Consider the following 20270-nt stretch of genomic DNA (forward strand, 5'->3'; position numbering starts at 1 on the left):
TTTGTCCAAGCAAATCTTCCTACCAACAACACAGCTGTCTCTCGCTTCTCTTCTCTCTCCCTCTATGGACCTGGGTCTTCTTGTCCCCATGTGCCCATCAGCTCCACAGTGTGCTGTAGAGCACTGCAGAGACCTCTCAGTGCACTCTTAAGTGCACTCTAAGGAACTTTCCCAGGGAAATCACCTCCCTGTCGATCAGATCCCACCACTTCAGTCCACTCTCATATTTCAGGGCAGCCTTCCTACATTTCCTAAGTCTCCCAAGGGTCCCAGTGTACTTTAGGGCACCCTACAACAGTACCCAGAACCCCAGGGGACCACAGTATGGACCCCAGGGCCCTCTGTTGTGACACAGAGGTCTCTCAGGGCCCCACAGCGAGCTCTAGGAGAAGCTAGACACATCCCAGAGCTATTGAGTGTGGTCTCAGGTGCTCTAACATATGTACATTAGAAGTTACTACTGAATTCCAGGTGGTGAAGCAAGCTGATTCTTTACCTGTAAGTGTGTCTATATGTATATGCTTGGGTATGTGTGTGTAGAACTACATCCATATACATGGTGCTACCGCGTAACACTCACCAAGCCATCCCCAAGGAAGCATTTCACACCAGAGATAATCCACATTAAGAAGTCCGGAGTGTGCAGAGCAATCCATGTGAGGCCCCTGTCTGTTCAGATCTGCAGAGGAGCCTTCTTCTATCTCCTATGAAGAAAGGTTGAGGGAGTTTGACTTCTTTAGCTTGGAGAAGATTTCACGCAGCCTTCAATACTGAAGGGAGCTTACAAGCAGGAGGGGGACTGACTTTTTATACAGTCTGACTGTGATAGGAGAAGGGGGAATGGCTTTAAACTAAAAGAGGATTTAGGTGAGATGTTAGGAAGACATTTTTTGCTCAGAGAGTGGCGAGAGCTGGCAAAGGCTGCTGATAGAGTCTGTGGATGCCCTATCTCTGGAGACATCTGAGGAGCCCTGGGCAGCCTAAACTGGTGGTTAGCAACAAACGCATGGTGAGGGGGTGATCTTTAAGCTTCCCTCCCACCTAAGCCATTCTACGATTCTGTGATTTCGTACAGGGGTTTGTTTTTGCTGAAAGTTAATTGCTCTTTATACCTTTCCGAGGTACATATGTAAACAGGCTTAGGACATGAATTACTGGCTTTGTCCTTCAGCATGGTTTCTTGCTTCTGCTTCTATCCCTTATCACAAATGTCTCAGGTTCCCATGGAGATCTCCAAACTCATCCAGAACGCCTTGGAGACCACTGGCTAAGGAGATACCCACTTCTGTCAGTAAATTTACTGGATTGTCTTTTGGCTGTTCACTCCAAACTCACTACTGCTGTGCAGCCAGGGATCGCAGCTTCTCCTCTGCAGAACAGCACCCAAAAGGCAGTTCATAGGGCCCTTAATATCAGCCAAAACATCTAAGCCACTACTGAGAGATGCTCTAGAATGGCCGCTGCAAACAGAGGTCTTAACTACTTTGTTCATTTTGTCTTTACTCAGTAGCACAGAAAAGTCAGTACTGCCTTGCAGCCAAATAGATATTTCTAGTTACAAGCTATGTTTTGTTTTTTTTTTTTATCTTTTCTTTGCCATCTGCACAAAAACTGCAGACAGAACCTCTTTAAATAAAATGTTTTGCAGGTGAATTGCCATGATTGGAGGGTTGAGATGAGAACTAGAGGTCTTTATAGCTAAACCAAATTATCAGTCAATTAATCTGATTTCAGGTGAAGCTATATTTCTTATGATGGGAAAGGTGAGCCTTCTGTTACTGACTATAATTACAAACATGGAGTGTATCTGCATCCCTTCTAGTGAAAACTATAAGCAGTTACCACAACAGGTCAGTGAGAATGGCTGTGTTTTATGTTGCCAAGAGCAGTGCTGCAGCCCTCAGTGGTTCTTGTTCTCACAGCCATGAACTCTGCATGGGGAAGAGCTGTTCAGTCTGCTCCAGTGGCATGGTTGTAGGCATTATCCCCACTCAGACCTCCATGTGTGCAAACAGATCTCTCCACCATTCACAACTTTGGTCACTTATGTTTTTCCTCTCTTTCTCCCTCTCTCCACAAACTTTCCTTTCTGGTCCCTACACCTCCTAACACCCTTCTGTTCATTCTTCCTTAAACAATTTGACTGCAATCAACAATATGGGTCAAACAGCTGCTCTTCAAGTTGCTGGATCTCAGGAGATTCTCCTACAATGAATCAGACTACTAAGATCACTGGATGATTCTACTTTTATAGCATTCTTCCTAAGTTTTGACTATGGTTCCCTATTAGGTTCTGTGATAAAAACTTTATCTCCATAAACTCAAAGCACACATAGACATTACAGCAGGTGGAGAAAGCCCCATTTTTGTCTCAAAGTGATAAGGCCACATGACAGCTCGATCAGATAGCTTTTTGCTGCCTGTTTTCTTCAGTGGTGTTGCTCTGTGTCCCTGGTGCATATCTTTGAAAGCAATATGCATTGAGTATTTTCAAAAAAGGAACCATCATCCTATTGCTTGCTGGTTTCCACTGGTGTCACAGCTGTTGCTGTCAGAAGAACAGTTGCTTTCACTCGCTGCCTCTAATAACCCCTCTATATTTCACATGCCAATACACAATCTATAGACCTGGGTAGCATGCAAACCCTTCCCGTCATAGTATTGCATTAATCACTAGCTTTCTTCTCCTGCCATCACTCAGCCTACCCGGTCCTGGATGGTTCTGTGACATCCACCAGTATGTGACGTGAATTTCAGCCTGCATTCACCATAACCACCTTATTGTTGGTGATGGGGAATGAGGCAGAAAACCAGTGTCTGCATGCTACTGGCTCTGCGTGGAACAGCTGATCTGCTTACAAGATACAGGTCTTTATATCCTAACCTAGCCCTACAAAGCATCTTTTCCTCTTCTTTCATCCACCTTTAGTTCCCACAGGCCTCCATTATGAAGATTTCAATTGATTGCTGCTAACATGCACTTGAGTCCAAATATCTGTGCTATTCATAGCCAAGCGCTCATTCAGCTAAATGCTTGGCTGTGTGTCAGTGCTCCTTTGATCAGACTGAATAAAAGACTTAACCAGGTGTTCCTCACAGCCCCAAGTCATCGGAAGGAATTCAACACTGCAGGGATGACGTGCAGGAATAAAATCTCTCTGAAGTATGCAGCGTAGATGATGCCCAGGGCTCCAGCAAACAGGAAGAAAGATTTTGCCAAAGCAGGACTTTATCTGCTTAAGAAGCCTTTCAAGGTATCTGCTAAGTGGAAGGCAAAGAGAGATACTTACTTACGTGTGCCTAAGACTATTCTTGTGCTGCAGGGAGCAAGGAGTGGGCTGCACAACTACACGTTACTTTGTGGTGGTATTTCTCTTGCTCTTATGTGATGGGGCAGAGATTTTTCCACCTCTTCTCAGACTCCTCTCTGTGCCTGAGTAATGCACGACCTTACAGCCACGTTTTTGCCAGGATAACAAGAGGTTCTGCTCTATGGATGCACGTGCCTCTTGGTTCTCGTTGTGCTGTTCTAGTGCTTTGCCACACACCCTCCTGGCTTTGTCAGCCTCCCACTTTCGTGCCACTTTTTCCACCTTTCATCGCTGTGAAGCCTCTGCGCAGGCGGTCACCGATTCCCGCAGAACTCTCACAAGTCTCATTGCAGCAACAGGGGGCACTCTCGCACCGCAGTCTCTGCACGGCCGCAGTAGAGTCTATCAGCTCCGGCAAGTAATCATTTGTCACCGCTGGTTAATTCTCCACTTTGCAACTGACTGCCAATGCTAAGAATACTCCTTGAAAACGGATAGCAAAGATGCGCTGCTCGGCTGTGTGAGCTTCCCTAAAGTTGCTTTATGCTGTCTCCAACTCAAGAACAGATGAGCAATTCATTCCATCAGTAGCTGAGACCCTTTCATCTCATCTCATCTCATCTCATCCTTCTCTGCTTCTCTTTCTGCTTCCTCCCGCACATCAGCACTAGTATCAGGAGGGCACGGCGTAAAGAATTTCATCAGGGGATTTGAAAGTAACCTGTCAAAGCAGCTGCTTTTAGTCCATCTCAGTTCCTTCACGTGCAGCACTGCTTGGCCCTGCAATCCAAAGGTGCAAGCACATGGCTGCTGCAAAGGAGCTGCCAAACACATCTGCACAGTGCAGCACTGCCTGCTTTGCTGCCTCAAGGTGCTCGCTGTGGGCCAGCAAGGACAGAACCAGGCCAACCCTGCTGTGCTTCTTCCTTAGAGCAGCACGGACTTCCCGAGGAACACGGTGCCCATCCCATTGTCCGACAGCTCTGCCAGCCTTCTGCCCTTTCTACACCATTCCCTCGCTTCTCTTCTCGCATCTGCTCTGCAGGCACAGGTTCTGCTGTTTGTTCTTGCTGCATGCCTGCTGAGGAATGAAATGGTGTGTCACTTCAGTTGATCCCTGTAGTGTTCTTCAGTTGTGATTCCTGCTGATCTTACCTACGCTTCCTTTCCCGTGCCTGTCTTACAGGCACCCATCAGAGGTTACATCTATGTACATTCTACAGTGTCTTCAAGCTGTGGCAGATAAGGCTTGGGATCAGCACTCATACGAAGCCCAGATTTTCAGAGCAGCTCTCTGTAGCCATGCAGTTGTACTGCTGGATTTGCCAATTTGCCATTTGCAACTAGCTCATTTGGTGAACAAGCTCCTGAGCTGCTCGCTCTGTCTGATACTCCCTGGACCAGAGGGAGAAGCCAAGCTCTTCGGGTGACTCCTACAATCATGGCATCCTACAGGAAGGCCATGAACCTTGTAGAAAAGGCTCCCAACCCCTGCCTCTAGCACTGTATTTCACACGAACACGAAATATGGGAGCTGTTCTTGGAGCAGAGAGAAAACAGCTCCCAGCTGAAGGGTCCTGTCTGCCCTTTCTGACTTCCTGCACAGTGCCCTGCTTCAAAAGGCAGTAAGTGAATGGCCAGAATCATTTCTTACCCTTTCTCCTAGAAAGACATGGTGTGGTGATTTGAAATGTGCATACTTCCTACAGACTAAAAGAGAGTTGGACAAGCTATCTTGCTTCTTGAGCAAGTGCTTTGGTCACTGGACTAATGGAAACCCATGAGTGAATGCTGCTGAATGTTCAGAAATACACAAATTTGGCAGCATATATTACACTGAGAAAATACCTGGACTGGGGCCTTCATGTGGCTCAGAGGAACATTTGCTATTTGCACAATGACTGGACTGAAATTAGCTTTTTTTAAACCACCCCCACCATTCTGAGCTGACCTAGAAGAGGAACAGGACTCTCTGGCATGTTCTTATTGCAAAATAAGCCAATGCAGAGAAATAGCTTCACTTTGGGACCTGTCACTAACACTGCACAAAAACACCATGAATTAGGAGAGGGCTCTCATGCCCACTTGAAACCCAGAATTAGAAGTCAGATAACAGGCAGATATCCAAACCTGAGTGTTCCTGCCAGTGCACCAAAAACCTGCAGCAGTAATTGCTTACATCTATAAAAATAAGGATTAAAGTTTTGTCGTACTTTAAGCCTTGAAGGAGAGCTGTAGTTAAAGCCAGACTGAAATTTTTACCCCAAATCCTAACTGAAGAAAAAAAATCTCTCCCTTAAGATGCTGTATTTCCCTTGTGTGCTTCACAGGGAAAGCCCAGTATTTTGGAAACATCAGTAGTCCAAAAACCCAAAGACTTCTATTTGCTCAAGAATTCTCATACATTCCTTCCTGGGGTAAAACAAACTGGAAATCCTCATCATTAGAGAAACAATGTTTATCAATACGCAGACTGTTAATTTAAATATAAAATAAGGACAAAGCTTAATTTAAATCTACTACAGTTAATGAAAGCCCCCAGTAGCCCGAGATCCAGCTTCTCATAACCCAGAAGAGCAGAGGCAACATTAGCATCGTCACACTTCTGCCCTTAGCCATGACCCCTTTGGCACAAGGCTGAAATGCAGAGGGAGGGCAGGCTGCACTGCAGCAATGCAGGGTACAGGCTGCTGGTGCAGATGCAGGACAACCACTGCACACCGCCTCCTGTATGAACCTCACTGCATTTTGTGTACAGAAGATCGTCGCTGTGGGAATGCATTCTTTTGTTGTTGTTGTTGTTGCTTTTTCCATGCTGCAGCAGCAGTTTTCCAGTACTCCTTTCGTTTTGTTATTCAGTTCTGCTCTGGGTGAAGTTTTCCCCATCTCTGTGAAATGTTAAGAGTCTGGTGGCTGGGAAGTGTTGCACAGGTGTGGAGGAAGGGTAAAACGTGGTCATGCGTGGATGGAGTGGTTTCTTCCTGACAGTGATAAGAACCCAGTTGTTCTTGCAAGTGAAAGGCTCCGTCTTGTTGGCCATACACGAACAGGTCTCATCTGGACTTTGCGTGACTGTGACGTACAGGATGAGACCCTGCGTTAGCAAAAGGAACCAAGCGATGGGGTCAGAACAGGACAATGGGAAAAACTCTGTTACGACTGGCCGTCGTGTTGGTAAGTGCAGCTTCATTGTTTTTTATAAACAAAATTAAACTTAATTTGCTTCACAGTGGCTAAGGTGCCGTTAATTCAAAACCCACCAAATTACTCACTGGACACAGTTAATAGTCAGCAGACCACATAGACCAGGCTTTGAAAGCATTTAATATTCACTGAAGTGCTGCTTGTATCCAATTATAACTCACTACTTGCCATCTTAATAATTTAAATCTGTCCACTCTTTAGAGAAGGGGAAAAAAAGCACTAATCAAAGACATGAATGCACCTTTTGCTTTTGACAGCATTAAATTAAAACTAAATGGTAGATCTTGAATGAGTTACTCTGCAAGAATAAAGGCATTAATGAGGTAATTTCATTATAGAGGCTCATCCAAGCCTATGTGAAAACAAGGGAAGTAAATGGAGAGGAAAGCCACCGAGGAAATTAGGGTTCCTTCCACACTAATTAATGTTTTGGGGCATTTAGTATAGGCACCAAATTAACTGCTCCAAAGAACTCCATTGAAGAAAAAAAATACATTGTTGCCCTGCCATGTAATTAGAAGACAGTACAAGGAGAACACTTAATGAGTATAAAGCCAGCCTTTAACTTATTCTGCCCAGCTTCTGAAAACATGCCATTGTGGAGGCCTAAGTTTAAGGAAGCAACAGGCGTACAATATAGGATTGTTTAGGTCCTTCTGTTCGGTGAGCTGTAAACAGGTAGCCCTGAATGAGACTCTGGGACTCCTGGGAGGCCCGGCTTCCCAGCAAAAAAAAGACTTAAATGCATCCAGAGGGAAGTAAAAAAGGTGAATAGGCCCAGCGCAGCTCGCCCAGTGAATGCTCACTGCTGTCTTAAAAGATTACATGATGTTGTGCCACCCCCTCTCATTGAGTTATCTTTACACTGCTTTTGTCTCCTCTAATTGGAGCTGATGAGGTGCTAATTGGTTGCTTTTTAAAAAAAGCACTGCTTAAGCACTGGCAAGCAGAGTAAGACAGCGTGAGTGGAGTTAATGAGGGCTTAGCACCCCACAGACCTCAAGCAGCCCCACCGCCATGTATAGGCATGCCTTCCTGTCGGCACAAACGAGCACGTGAAGGGACGGGGCTGAATTTAGGTAAATGTCAACGGGAGGGTTGTGAGAAAAGGGGCAGTGCCAGGCACGGCGGAGCCCGGCTGCACGGCGGGCACCCGATGGCCGCCTCTGGCCAAAAGGCGTCTTGTTCCGGGAGGGCTGACGGGTCGTTTATGCTAAGAAAGAACGTGAAGAATCGCTCTGCTCTGTTGCTGACGTTGCCCGGCAGTAGCGAAAATAATCCCGCAGGTTTATTGGACGTGATGCTGCAGACGTACGTGGCGAGCACAATCTTCTGCCGTGTCTGAGTCTGCTTATATGTCGTCTACGCAGACGTGTGGCACAGAATGATCTTTCAGCATCCGTGAGGCTGTGTTTTGTACATACATGTGATGCCTTTGGGGCTCCAGGAAGAAGCTGGCCCATCGCAGAACCACCTGGGTTGGTAAAGACCTTCAAGCTCATCAAGTCCAACCATCAACCTGACACTGGACTGCGTCCCTTACTGCTATAGGCAGGCATCTCTTAGACCTCCCCCCAGGGAAGGGGGACTTCCCTGGGCAGCTCTAAATACCTTACGTCGTGAATAAAAATTCTGTCAAGTGTCTAAAATGCTTATTTAACCGAAGTCCAGCTGAGCTTCTGCACTGCTTGGTGCTCCCAATTTCTACCTGTCACCAAAATACACGGACCTAAATAACAAAAAAGGACTTTCATGCAGCACTTTAAATTCTGTACTTGGTGACTGTAAGATTTTAAACACAAGCAGTTGTCATAAAGTCACGCAGTAAATAGAACAGATTCATAGAATGGCTGGGTCCATCCATAAGCTCCCCTCCGAGGACCCTAAAGGTCATCCAGCTCCAACCCCTGCAGTGGGCTGGTTGCCCCCACCAGGTCAGGCTGCCCAGGGTCCCACTCAGCCTGGCCTTGAATATGGCATTACAATTAAACATGATATCGCAATTAGACTGAATGTTAACTGATGTTTGCTATCTGATGCTTGGAAATGACTTAAATACAGTTTGTTTAGACTTCATTGGAGTGGGAAAGAAGTCTTGTTTGGAAAAGAGAGTTAGGCATGGCTATGGCTTTATTACATGAAAAAGATTCATTTAGAAGGTAAATTTTGCATACCTCCGTGATCTGTGGATTGTTTTCTAGCCAGCACTCTCACTGCTGTGTGGTAAAACCCTACGTCGATATATGAACTCCAGCAGAGGATGTGATACTGACATTGCCAACTCTTCTCCCCTCTTTCACAGACTCTAAACTCTTCAAAATCCCTCTGGGAAAAAAAAAGAAAAAAAAAAAAGCGGTAGAAGCAATTAAAACTATAAAACACACGGTCAGTTCAGGAACATGATATGCCCCTTATCAAGACAACTCAGATGGCCTATTTATGCTGAAGAGAAAATAACAGTCAAGGTCTCTCCTTTCATCTTTTTTTCTTTTTGGCCTATATACCTAACCATAGTTAGAAAAACCAATTAGTTTGCAAACAGACAGTTACTTGGATGTGTGTTTATGCTGGGTAATTTGTACCCCTATTCACTTTCTAAATAGGATTCTGTTCACTCTTATGCATGGGCACTTGCTTTTCTTTCTGTTGTCATGAAAACCAGGGTTTTCTTAAAGGCTGGAAAGAAAGAAACTTCCTAGTGGATGAAGTTAGGATTAATTCCTCTCAACATTTGTTCCCAGAGCTATGGAGCTCAGCAAAGCACAGCCCTTTGCTTTAAGAGGTCCCAAAGGATGCGGAGCTAAAAAATCTTTCAGTTATTTCCCTTTAAGTTTAAATGAACAAATATTTTATCTTCCTTCTGCCTCCGATTTATGCACTGAAAAATCTTCATGTGTTTTCCATGGTAGGTATAATTGTGCCTGCAGAGATCTGCACTCTCATCACGGTTACCTGCTGAGTTCTCACAGAATCCTTGCAGGAGGTAGTACCTTGGGTTTCCTTTGTTTCCCATGGGATTAATAGCTGCTGATTTACCCCTAGCCAGTGTGACTTGGGTTGTAAAATCACATGCTGTGCGTGCCAAGATGTAATCCTTAAACATATTCTACCCTCTTTCCATTTCCTCCTCCAGTTCACTTTTTGCCTTACTGCTACTAGGCAAGGCGCTTCCTGGACCCCCTCCCTTCCTAATGACCATGGCCACAAATTGGTGCAAAACGTGGCCAATTTAAATAGAAATTACCTTCATTTTCTGAAGGTGATCCTATTGTTAAGAAGAAGCAAAGACAAGCAGGCTGGGGTGTTTCCCCAGCTTCTGGTGATCCCAACCCTATGAGGAGGGAGCTTCGTTGCTCTGGATGCTGCTTCATCAGCCTCAGCTTAGGGATACAAACAGATGATGAATGCAGCCCTACTACACCAGAGGAGCAAGAAAAGTAGAAGCCACTTCGCTCAGCCTGTAGGATGGCATATCTCACCTTTTGCTAACGAGGAGTCCGAAGTGCCTTGAACCACCCCCCCTTTCGGTGGATTTGGGTCTGGAAGCCTTATCTTTTCCTCTGGAAGTGGTGAGCAGTTTAGTGGTTGCAAAGTGCACGTAGCAAATGTCAGGTGGTAAAAATCACATTTCTCATTAATGTTGCACCTGCTAATGCAGAGGTATCTTTCTGTTTCTGCTGAAACTTGTTGCTTGGGGTACTTCCAGGTCAGATCATGCGTGAGTCCAAACTAGTGGCTCCTGCCTCCAACTGCTGATAAATCTCTTATCTCTGACCTCCAAGGGGTTTTCTCAGCTATTCCTTTATATTCCCAATACAGTGGAACAGCACCTTCTATAGAAAAAAAAAACAACGCTTTCTCACACCCGCTGCCATCAGTAATGCCTGCAGGGAATGAAGCAGCAGAGGAGAGCTGGGTGAGTGAAAGGAGAGCTAGATGTGCTCTGGAACCCTCCTGCAGTGACCCAGCGCTGGTAGCATGTCTCAGAGTATGAGCATATGTTTTCCTCTGAACTCTGAGTGTTGCTTCTGCTTCAGGCAGTAGTCTTAGTGAAACTCAACTGAGCAGAGCTTTTGTCTGACTAGTTATCCCTTTGGGTATCAACATTGCTGAGGATTCCTTCCTGCTCACACCAAGAGCAAAAGCATGCAGTGCACATTCTTATGCTGAAAGTGATTTGGATGGTCCTCTATCCAACAAGTAATGCTTTAGGGACTGATCATTCTTTAAATTATCTTATCCGTTACAATTAACAGCCATATTGCATTAGAGAAACAATGAAGTAACTAAAAACGTGCCCAGCTGCTGAAAAGAAGGTCAGTTGTCAGGAGGCAAACAAATACAATGGAGAAGACAGGTTAAGTAACATAAATGAGATAACAGGAACGTAGCAGAGGTGAGATAAATAGCATGGGGCGGACACCTGGCAGGTGAAAAGGGCTCACTGAGTGGAAGAGAAGCAGCAGTGAGAGCAGTGGCTGGTTCCTGTTGTGCTGTGATGAGGATCACACGAGCTCCAGTTGCCAGAAGTCCAAAGCTGGGGATGCCTCTGTGTTTTTCGTGATTCACTTTCAGGTCATTCGCTTTTGAGAATTCTAAATTGGATGACTTCTAGTGCTCAAAGCAGTTCAGACGTTTCCAAATCAGTTCTGCTCAGTGTTTAAAATGTCAATGGAATCAAAGAAGAGCTGACTGAATGTCGTTACTTTGCAATTCCAAAACTGAATAAAGCACAAAGGGAGGAGAGTATGACTGGGGTCGAACTGCTGTGCCACTCCACTTGCCTTTTGGTGACCAAAAAAGGATTCTTGTGTGGTGAGATGCACCCACCAGTTTCCAGCAGATGTTTATGAAAGCTAAAACTATAATTAATTACCACCGTGGGGTTTCTGCAGCTTTAGGCCACACTTAGGTTAAGTCATTTGGCTTTTGAAACATGTTAAGCCCTCGGCAGTTCATTAATTCTTGTGTCTGTGGATTTAGCCACCCAATTTATGCATCTTTTTGAAATCTAGCCTCTTTTACTAAGCAGGTCATAGTTGGTGACTAATCATTATTTCTAAGGTTTAGTCTTGCTCTGGGAATAATAATTAGCAAATGATGTATCCTCTTTTACTTTTTTTTCCTAAATCTGTGATAGCATCCCTGAACTGGTGTCTGAGAAAGATGTGCTTTGCCTTTATCTCATCCCTGTACCTTTGCTAACTAGCCTATTGCTTATTGTGAGAATTTGAGTAAACAGGAACCACAATGTGTCCAAACAGGGCAAAGTATTTGCTTACTTCTCTTGCATTTTTTTTTCCTGTGTCATTAACAGTAAGTATCTCCTCAACACAAGCGCTGAAAAATCCTGCAGTCATTTTGGAAGTCAAGGGCTTGCTGAAGAGTATCTGATACCCATTGTGGAAGCTACAAAACCTCATCATAACCTTATTTGCATGTTTCCCACCTCTTAATCTGAGAAATACCTAAATTAACCCCAGGCTTCGTTTGTTACCCTTGGTAAAGTTTTGTCTGGTACATCTGTTGCATCAGGTGCTGAACTGCAGATCAGGCTAGGCTAAATGCTTTCCTGAAGTCTCAGCATCTCAGTAGGGCTGGGATTCTGCCTAAAACCACCAACATGAATAAGAAGATAAGTACCAACATTACTTTGCAGCCTGAGCTGTGTTCAGTCAGGCAGGATATTTTTATTTGTTTCACACCAAGAAAAAATAATACCAGAGAACCTCCAAGTGGTTTTTGGCACATCTGAAAGCTTTCTGTGGGCTCACTCAGCAGTCACGTGTACTAGTGCAGCATGCACCACAGCACTGTGTGGGAGACATGCAGCTCAGAGCAACACCACAGAACCCTTTCTGGAACAGAATGGCCTCACCATAATGTTTGAACCAGGATACACTATTCCAGAGGCTCTGATGTTAGTGCAGGCCAGGGGGTTCAAAAACACAGCGTGAATGTTGGGTTTTCCAGATGAACTTCATTATAGCTCATTATAGTTACTTTTGATTCTTCACAATTAAAATAAACAAAGAACCTTATTTGTTCTTGTTTGTCCCCAGCTCAGTCTGTAGGGCATTTTCACATGCAAACAAAGTGTCACAATGCTGCTCAAGTCCTTTAACAAATAAGTAAGACAGTATTGTGATTCTTTCAGTTGGAACTGTGAAATTTGAAGAATAAAGCAAAGCAAGGCTCATCACAGGAAGCAGGCAGAAAGGAAGGGATTCTGAGGGTGAACAGTCCTGCTCAGCGCATGGAGGCTGCTCCCAGAATTGCTTGTGCAGGCACTATGGCCTTGTCAACATTATGTGCTCAGCAGTTGCAACAAACGCAACATTCGCTGTAATGTTTTGCATGAATTCTATCTGCAATTGTTTAAACCCACTGCTTTTTTAAAGACCATTACCCTTTTTAACAATTACCTCCAGCACAACTGGCTTTTTATGGCAGGTTCTATGGTATGTATTAGAGAGAGTGGAGTGTGCAAATTCCCCCCGTGCCTGTAGTGGTGGCCTGCTGCAGAACAGCCTGCCTCTGCGCAAAGGCTACACATGAAAATAGCAGAGGGAAGGTGACATCAAGCATCAGTTACACATCCACAGTGAAAGAGCATTTCCAATATGCATGCTATAAAGTTAGGAGTACCTGCATTCAAGACGCAAGGATGGCCCAACTGTTAAAATGCATCGTATGACAACGTCACCTGATGGTAGCAAACAGTAGAGGGCACTTGCTTGTTCTAAAGAAAGCTTTGGAAAACACCCATGGTTGTTTCTCTTAGAGATCATAAGGAATCAGTAGGGTGCAAATGAACTGAGAAATCATTTCATGTCTAACAGGCCACTCCTATTTAGGTTGGATATTAGGAAAATATTCTCCTCAGAAAGAGTGGTGAGGTTGGAGCAGGCTGTCTGGGGTGGGATCAGCATCACTGAAGTGTTCAAGAAAGGGGTTGTGTGGCTCTGAAGGACGTGGCACACAGTGATCACAGGCACGGGCCTGCTATTCTCATAGACATAAAAGAAGGAATTTCTGAAGTTAGAGGGCTTGGTTTCAAACCACAAATCTGACCATTTCTCCGGAGGGAAAAGAAAAGCATTGCTTTCCCTTCATAGCTCCCAAGTGAAAAATAAAAGTGCCCAGCCAAGTAGCCGGGATCTCCTGGCCGTGCCGGTGACGTTAGCTCTCCATGCTGGCAGTGAGAGGAGAGCTGCCCGAGCGCAGCGTTACACCTGAGCACGGTGCACAGCCCGGGCTGCCTGGCTGGCGTCGCTCCGGCCCAGCAGGGCCCACGGATGCGTGCGTTAGCAGCTGCATTTACACAGACGCCAGCGGCCTCACGGCGAGAGCGCAGCAAAATCCCTCGATGACGATGGAAAGCCATTTCGGCTTTGAAAAAACACAGGCTTCGCCGAGCGTCATTGTTTTGGACTTCTCTTGACCTCGCGCGGCAGAAGGCTCCCGCTGGCCGCAGCTTTCTGCCCAGCATCCCAGTGATGACCAGTTCTGCGGGCGTTTGCTTCTCGCGCCGATTCGCGGGGTGGAAGCTCTGCCTGCCCTCCCGCCCCAGTGCCAGCAGCCCTCTGCTCGGGTTGCCCTGGAGACAAAGCTTCCTGTGCGTAATCCAAGCTTATCCAGCTCCTTATCCTACATGTGACCCTTAATTACTTGCTAAATTAGAATGGTTTTCTGAAAATCACAAGGGGAGGTTAATATGTTCTTCCAGAGCTGGTCAAGCTAAGATGACACTAAATTCACAGGGAATTCAAATTACATGATCCCTGAAGGCGTCTCTTTCAGAAGGAAGATGAACTTTCCCAATAGGAGGCAGTGTGCCATGATAATGCTTCTGTCACTCACTTTCCTTGTCCTGCTTGTCTAGCTACAGCTTAATCTGCTATGAACAATTTAGTGAGTAAGTATCAGGTTGATTAATTATGGTGCAAGATTCAGTAACTGCTTGTCTTCTATAATTATCACGGTTATTGAAATTAAGTAACACGCTTCATACATGGATTCCTGGACTAAAAGAAATAACACAGGAGAATCCTCAAAGCTGTCACAGGGAAAGTGAGGAAATAACAAAAGAGGGTCGGAATATTAATTATCTCCTTAGGATGACTGTACATTTTAAGATATTCTTCATACGAGAAGTGACTTCACTACTTCTGCATGTCCTCAGAGACAAAACAAAGTTGGTATCTGTAAAAGTATTGCTTCTGTTTTCTGACAGCACGCCTTTCTTTCACCAGTGTGACAAATGGAGGTTGCAGATAAGCTCACCTATCTTCCTGCTCGGAATTTCTCAGTACAAAACAGTATATGTCAGAATTGTGCCGCTAGAATGGTAAGCAATGGCTTCCTCAGCACTTTTTAGAAAGGCAACACCATGACCTCATTATTATTTTTTTTTCCATTTTCTTTCTTTTCTGCGTTTGAATTCATGTATTATTTGCAGGACAGTGCTGAAGGAAGTTCTAACAATTAAGAAATCATTTTGTTTCCTTAGCAGGAAGGAACTCAGTGAGCTCGGCACTGAGCTCAAGTAGACAGAACAGCTTGAAGGGATAGCTTGCTTTCCCAGCGTTTTGAGCATTTCTCCCAGAAGTTCTAGTTTTCACAGAAGCACAGAATTTTGAGATGCTTTCTAAAATATAGATAAATAAGAGATATACAAGTATGTGCTTTACACATGCACTATGTAAAGAAGAAAGCATTTTCTTAGGAAATCCATGCTTCCCTTCTTTCAGATTCTGCATTCAAACTATGAGGATGAAAAACAAGCTCGCTGCACTCAGTGATTTCCCTCTGCCTTCAAGTTCACCATGCAACGTTAGGAAAAAGCCAGGGACCTTCCTGGTACCGCTGCCTTCTTTGAAGAAGGGTCCAGAAGTGTGGGCCAGATTTTCACACTGCTTACAGGAACCTCATGACTGCCATAGGAAAAGAGACTAAATACATAAATAAATGAATGGAGAGCACAGGGTCTGGTGACACAGATTCCCCTGGGGACAAAGGAAAGACAATTACCGTTCTCTCTCAGTCCACTGAGAACGTGTAAAAGAACCAGCAAAGTGTCATGTCCTCTGCTATCCCCTTGTGTAGACCGGACCAGAGCAGTGTAGAAAGGAAGAGTATGCTATGTAATCTTTTTAAGTGCTAGGCTACAATGCTGCAGCAAGCTGTGACTGGTTTCTCTTACAGCAAAACCAACAGGGGAATGAAAGTATCTGAATAAGAGATCCCTTCTAAAAATACCGATCCTCTTGTACGGCTGAATTGACATCACTACCGGGAATTAAGATAATTAATTTGAGGGGGGGAAAAAAAAACACTTGAAATTGTGCCCAGCTGCTCTTAAGATATCTGCAATCCTTGTTTATTTCTTTGTTTTATATCCTTTTGATCTCTAGCTTAGAAAAATAACAGAAGGGAGTCATACAATAATGCTTTGTAGCCTATGGCATATTCCATTTCAGGATCCTAACAAAAGGTCGGTAGGCATATAAGAATAGTTTCAGTGTAAGTTTAGTTCAGTCTGGAAGAGCTTTTCAGTTCCCTATGGGAAAATAGAGCAAATTAGTTCGAGAAAGAGTAACAAAACAAAGAGTGCTTGAGGGACCTAGGAAGGCAGGCAGCAAGATCCTTCAGTTAGCCAGTCTGGCAATTAACTCATCACAAAAAAAGACTTCTGCGGCTTTCCCGGTGACTAACAGACCCTGCCAGCGAGGTCTCTTAAGCTGCAGGGTATGGCAGGTAAGCTCTGAGCATTTCATGGGACATTTCAACCCACGGTCATCACAGGCTTTCTCTGGGCCTTCTGTGATCACTGCTGCCTCAGTGGGGAGCAGCAAGAGCTGTGTGCTGGCACGTCAGCTGCTCCAGTTTGTAGCCCAGCATATAATTTCAAATGTGGCTGCTTTGTCAGCACTTTGCACTAAGAAACTTCTCTGAGGCTGCAGTACACACTCCTGGTCAGCTCCTCTAGTACCATTATAACCTTTCCAAGTACCAGAGCAGGCTTGCCTACAGGGCTGGAACTTTTGCTTTGTTTCAAGGCTGAAACAGACCACAGACCACGGAATATTTCTGTTTTCTAAAACATGCAACTAGGGGTCACTGCTTCCTTTTACTGCTTTCTTTGAGTCAACAGCAAAAAAAAAAAAAAAAAAAAAAAAAAAAAAAAGATATCAACAGATCTTACTGGAAGAAGCACATCCACGGTATTTTTTTATGTGGCTACTAAGGATTGATGCCAGAAACTTGCTGGAAATTAAATGTGTTAGTGTCGTAATTAATGCTAAGAACTGCATTTTGACAGTTTTTAGTCTGAAGAACTCTTTTCCTCCGGTGTTTAAGGAGTCTGCTAGTGATCTAACGTATGCATAAGGAAGGATGTGCAAGCCACAGATTGCAAGAGCACTATCCTGCTTAGTCTAGGGAGAGAATACAGATTGTTGTTATCAATGACAAAGAGGAAAAATCATCTTCCCTGATGTGCTAGTGATGCTGTTCTGTTAGGGTGCTGTTGGACAACTTAGCTTCAAGGGAGCTTTTGCTGTGCTATGACTATTTGTTGTCCACCAGGACCTGAAGTCATTCTCAGTAGGGCTGCCTTCCATCTGGTTGCTCCCCAGCCTCTCCTGGTGCATGCGTTCCACCCCTGGTGAAGGACTCTGCATTTCCCTTTGTTGAACTTGAGGAGATTTTATTGGCCCATTCCTGCAGCCTGCCCAGGACTCTAGAAACAGACCTACAGTTATAAGCCAGGCCTAAGAAAGTGACAGACTTTCTTCTTCTAGATAGAATAAGGCTAAGAAAGTTGATGGAAGTGTGTATGGGGTAAGTAGAGAAAAACTGGTTGTTCATGTTCATGACACTCCTTATTCTGAGCATTTAGAGCCTTAGTTGTGCTGTTCTAAGCATTGCTTTTTGATTATGTAATGCTTAGGGGTTGTTTCTGTTTTTGGAGTGGGTAGACAAAAACTTTACACTGTTTGAAAAGCCAGAAAGGGCCACGAAAGCAAATCTCTCATAAAAATGCAGTCTGTGATTTTCTTTTTTTTTTTCTAGAAAATTGTAAATAACCGTAGCGATATTTGTTCTGCATTTGCACAGCTATGCATAAAAAGCTCACTGGGACCACTCACAACATTTTCAGTCATTACCATAGCCAGTGGCAGAGAGTAACTGAAACGTGCATGCTTTGTAACATCTTCAAATGTAGGCATCTGTAAACTGAGATTCTCTTTTGGAAAGCTGGTACATGATTAAAACATGGTTGTTGGAATGTCTCTGACTGCTTTGAAGTAATCTAAAGGCTTGTATAATGGATTACAAAGATTCCTTTTGTGTTTGAACAAATACAGATGGTGTTGAGAAGCATTTTCCTGACTGCTCTAGACTGCAATAAACAAGAGAGAAACAGGTAATGGTGCTGAAGGATGGTGAAGAGAGGAAGATCAGCTACCAAGCCATATGATGTGTCAGATTAAATGAAAGCACACGTGATAGAGATGTCTACCACAGACCTTGCTTTCTCTATCATTTATATGAGGAAAATGGTACTTCTAAGGTAGACTTTGATGCCTTTCGGGAATCCATTTAAGAAAAACTTGGGGGTCTGAGAAGAACTTGTGGGTCCTGGTAGACAAGAAGCTGGACACGAGCCAGCAGTGTGCGCCTGCAGCCCGGAAGGCCAGCTGTGTTCTGGGCTGCATTAAAAAGGGGTGGCCAGCAGGGAGAAGGAGGGGATCGTCCCCCTTGATTGTCCCCCTCTGTTCAGCTCTTGTGAGGCCCCATCTGCAGCGCTGCATCCAGGGCCCCCAGCACAGGAAAGATGTGGAGCTCTTGGAGCAGGAGCAGCTCTCCTGTGAGGAAAGGTTGAGGGAACTGGGCTTGTTTAGCTTGGAGAAGAGAAGACTCCAGGGAGACCTCATTGTGGCCTTCCAGCACTTGAAGGGAGCGCATAAACAGGAGGGGGAACGGCTGTTTGTGAGGGTGAATGGTGAGAGGACAAGGGGGAATGGTCTTAAACTGAGACAGGGGAGGTTTAGGTTGGATATGAGGAGGAATTTTTTCACTCAGAGGGTGGTGAGGCACTGGAATAGGTTGCCCAAGGAAGCTGTGGATGCCCCATCTCTGGAGGCATGGATGTGGCTCTGGTGGTTGGCAACCCTGCACACAGCAAGGGCTTGGAACAAGATGAGCATTGTGGTCCTTTTCAACTCAGGCCATTCTATGATTCTATGATATGAAAAGACCCTTGCTCACTTCACTATGCTTGCTATATAGGGAGTCCAGAATGGTAACAGCAGAGGTAAATTCCTATCCTGTAGATGTAGATATGCAGGAACTGAAGTTAGATTAATCTATTATGTAACCGCAGACAAGCCAATTACTAACTATCTCAGGCTAGGGCCACATTCCAAAATTTTGCCTGTGTTAATGACAGGAAGCAGTACTTTACTGCCCCTGGACACAGGGGCCTGGGCACCCTGCTCTGGCTGGCACCAAAGGCGCAGTGGTTGGACCAGATGGACCAGAGGTTCTTCCAACCTCAGACAGTCTGTGATTGTGACAAATATGTTCTGGTTGTGTCCTCAACTAAATTATCACCAACTTTGCCATGTATGTGCAATTCTGAAGTGTAAGAAAACTTGCAAAGTTTACTGACAGTTCTTGCTGTTAAAGAAGATGCCTTAGATGTATCAGCGAGATCCTTTGTGCTGGTACACACTGTGCATAGCACTGTGCTTTCTGTAGAAAAACTTGGATGTCAACACCTTTGCAGAACTAATACAATGATAAATAAGCTCATGTTAACATTCCGCGAAGCACAAGGTGCTTTTGTAGAACTAAAGAACTTCAGCAATGAGGGTATTTTCTGGGATAGAAGTTATAACTGAGACCACGGTGGTCTCAACAGTAGTTTTTGCAACTAGCGCGGCCTTTCATAATGTTCTCTTTTACCCATCAGTACTTGAGCACAAGTCTTACAAGGAGCAGCTGAGGGAGCTGGGATTGTTCAGTGTGGAGAAGAGGAGGCTCAGGGCAGAACTCATTGCACTCTACAACTTCCTGAAGGGAGGCTGAGATGAGGAGGGGTTTGACCTCTTCTCCCCGGCAACAAACAGGACCCAAGGAAATGGCCACAGGTTGTACCAGAGGAAGTTTAGGTTAGACATAACAAGAACTTTTTCTCTCAGATGGTGGTCAGGCACTGCAATGGCTGCACAGGGAGGTGGTGGAGTTGCCATCCCTGGCAGTGTTCAAGAGGCGCCTGGATGAGGAGCTGGAGATGTGGCTTAGTGCTTGTGGTAGCAATGGTGATGGGAAGGCAGTTGGATTAGGTGATCTTGCAGGTCGTTTCCAACCTTGTGATTCCATGATTCTATGATTCTATAAAAAAACTTACTGTCATGAAGTTCTGCAGTCCCATGTTTGTTCTCTTAAGTTAGGAATTATTCCATGCTTGTGACTTTAAGCTGCAGAATTTCTGACATGCTTATGTGTGGGGGTAATAAAGAGATTTGTTTCAAGGCTAGTGCTTTTGGCTTTTTTGTCCTTTCAGTGTGGCTCGGTTATTTTACTGTCATTGCAAGTTCCAAGCTTACTGCCAGGCGCATGGTATGTTCAGGGCAGGGCTTCATGCTGCTTTATTCACATCTTATTCACGACACTTATGATGTTTTACCCCCCAGAAGTAACTGCTGTGCATTCTATGCCAGAATGTTCTAGATTCTATCGGCA

The sequence above is a fragment of the Tetrao urogallus genome (assembly GCF_951394365.1).
Source record: "Tetrao urogallus genome assembly, chromosome: Z".
NCBI classification, from domain to species: Eukaryota; Metazoa; Chordata; class Aves; order Galliformes; family Phasianidae; genus Tetrao; species Tetrao urogallus.